Here is a 3,054-nt window from a genome sequence, read left to right as displayed (position 1 = left end):
TGAGTTTCATTCATTCATATATATATGTATTGACCCCCTTCTTTAAATTAGATGTTTCGGAAGCGAGATGAACTCCTAGTACCATCTCGCATGCGAGCAATTCAAGAGGAATTAGCGGCATTTCTTGACCACGTGATCGCTGAAGACGGAGAATACTATGTGGACCCTGAGTCCGTATGATTATATTTGTAAGAGATAATTATTGTATATATGTAGCCGGTAGTGTCGGATAGATATACGAGAACTTATTGTTCGACCAATCTCTCGGAGAAGGAGAGGTGGTCGATATCACTTCTCTCTGTATGCATATATGTTCATGACGATCTTCTGTTTCCTTCGTTTGCTTACTAGCTAGCTAGCGTGTCTAGTCCTCTCTATACGTATGTATAGTACGTAGCGTCGACCAAGCACAGACATAAGAGAGGACACTTCTCTCTATTAATTATAGCTAGCTAACACAATATATGAAACACCTAAATTAACCCCCCAAACCCCCCTTTCAAAACAAAAACAAAAACTCCAGCCACAGAAATGCTGACGCGTGGATGCCTATTGGTCCCGGTTGGTGCCACCAACCGGGACCAAAGGGTCTCCTGCCTGGGCTCCGCGCACAGGCCACGTGGAGGCCCATCTGTCCCGGTTCTGGATTGAACCGGGACTAAAGGGACAGGGCATTAGTACCGACCCTTTAGTCCCGGTTCCAGAACCGGGACAAAAGGCCCTTACGAACCGGGACAACAGGCCCTTTTTCTACCAACGACCCTAGAACCTGCATGAATGGCATCGCAGGAAACCACAGGGGCGGAACCAGGCGTTCCCAGCCTGCCGATGACAACTTACCTGAAACAGAGCAGCGCCAAATGCAAGAGTCCAGGCATGAAATCGGGGCGAGCTGTCGGCATGCACAAATGGGCAGCAGCAAGGGCCAAAACCAAATCTTCGGCTCGCTCGACGAGCAGAAGGGCAGCCACCGGAGGAGGGGAACCCTATCCCCTCCCGTCCTGGAGAGTCCACGGGCACCGGAGGAGCCCTGCAGCCCAACGAAGAGCACCAAACCAGCTTGACCACACACCAAGGGGGACACCGCCGCCGCTGGAGACACACTGCCGCCGCCGACACACTCCACCTACACCACAACGAACCCCACAACCCATCTTTGTTCCCAAAACAGTGCCTTCAAGAAGGTTACGGCGCCCTGGGCGTCGCCGCTGCCCAACAATGTTGAGGATTTCACCCGGGAGACAAAGGGGAAGGGGGTAGGGGGGCAGGACCTGACCGGCGCCTCCAGGAAGGTGAGCGGCGCCCGCGGGCGTCGCCGCCGTCGCAACCGACACAGCTGGCTAGGGGTTTCCCCCAGTCCTGCAGCCCCATCGCCCACTCCCACCCGCAGAAGAGCGCAGTCCCATGACGAAACAGGGCGGATCTGAGGGGGGAGGCGCTCGTTGGGGAAGAGGGGAATGGAGGCGGCCAGATCTGACGTGACAGGAGACGAATCCGCCGCCGCCGCGCGCCGGCCCGCATCCACCGGGGCTCTCGCCGCCCGCACGGCCGAGAAAACACCGACCCGCGCCCACACCACCGGGAGCCGAAGCCGGCGACGCCACACCTGCCGGGGCCGCCACTACTAGGGAAAAGGCTAGCAGCAGCGCGGGTTTTAGGTGTATCAGTAGCGCGGGTACCGGCGCTACTAATAAGGCGCTACAGCTAATAGTTAGTAGTAGCGTGGGAGGAACCCGCGCTACTACTAACTTTGTTAGTAGTAGCGTGTGCCACCCACGCTACTGCTATTACAGACTCATGCTACTACTAATGAAGTAGTAGTAGCGTGCCTACAATACCAGCGCTACTAGTATCCTAAATACTAGTAGGGCACTTTTTTCCCAACGCTCCTAGTAGCAAATTAGGAATTAAAAAAAATAGATGCAGTATTCATGAATGGAGATCAGAGACACGTCCAGTGCAAAATAAATTTCACAGAACCATCTTAACACTTGTAGTGTTCATGGATGCATCATTCAACATCTCAACTCGAAGAGATCACGAGGACACACACAACCATCATCAAAAGGTTGGTACCTTCCCTAGCGTTTCACCACCAACCTAACCAGACCACTTCTCTAGATGTATGTACAAAGCGTCGAGGTCCTCCACCTTGAGGAACTCCGACGGTGGCGTCGTCCTCCACCTCAGTGACGTCCGGACGGTGGCGTCGAGGTCCTCCAACCCGGGGACCTCCTGCGTCGCAATCACCTGGACGATAATCTGTATGACGCGGTCGCGGGGCTTCACGGTGAAGTCTGCGTCCGAGTAGTTGAAGAGCACGACTCCCATCGGGCCGCAGTAGTCCTCGTCGATCACCCTGCACCCAGTCGAGAAAGTGAAAACTTGTTAGTTAGCTCCTGCTTGCGCAGGGTTCACGGAAGGGTCCGGCCACTTCCAAAGACGATAATAAGATACAATAACTATGTCCAGGCTTGGCAGATTGAAAATAAATTAAAAGAGAAATGTATTCAAGATAATAACACACAATAATTAGATTGAAAACAAAGAAAGCACCTGCGCACGCTGCCCTTGCCCCCGGTCACTGGCTATATCCCAGTCTCGCACGTCCTCAGCTAGGATTTCATGGTTGTTGAACCTTTTTGCTCTGCAGGGAAGCATTATGGACAAGACCAAAGATAGTTTAAGAGACAGACAATCCCAGTTCGCCACAGGATATCATTTCAGCTTTAAATTACTGAAAATATCTTAATACAGCCGAACATGTGTTCACCTTTCTGATCTGCAGCAGCTTCACCTGCATCATATTTGGTTACACCTTCTGCCTCAGCCACACCATTGACAACATCATGACGCTGTCATTTGCAGGTGCAAGAAAACCATCAGATGAATCACAGTATGTACAGTATGAGCAGTGCAAAATAGAAACATCTCTTGTCCTAATTTACCAGTTAGCATCATGGTACATGTGAGAGTTGATTGCAACAGTCACAGGGATCAAAAGGAACAACAGAATAAAACAGAGTAAAGCATAAATCATATGGACACACAGAA

At 51.6% G+C, this 3,054-nt stretch overlaps 1 long non-coding RNA gene across 1 annotated transcript; it reads right to left on the bottom strand.

The window, feature by feature from the left end:
• Positions 1-2,197: 2,197 nt before the first annotated feature.
• LOC125538476 lies at positions 2,198-2,837 on the bottom strand. The gene is made up of 3 exons (XR_007296352.1): positions 2,774-2,837; positions 2,557-2,647; positions 2,198-2,359 (listed from the first exon to the last, which is right to left on the bottom strand). It is a non-coding gene; the product is annotated as an uncharacterized LOC125538476 (long non-coding RNA).
• Positions 2,838-3,054: the final 217 nt, after the last annotated feature.

Source organism: Triticum urartu, chromosome 1 (assembly GCF_003073215.2).
Source record: "Triticum urartu cultivar G1812 chromosome 1, Tu2.1, whole genome shotgun sequence".
Classification (NCBI taxonomy): Eukaryota; Viridiplantae; Streptophyta; class Magnoliopsida; order Poales; family Poaceae; genus Triticum; species Triticum urartu.
The sequence above is the reverse complement of the archived record's forward strand: the minus strand, read 5'-3'. Positions and strand labels throughout refer to the sequence as shown.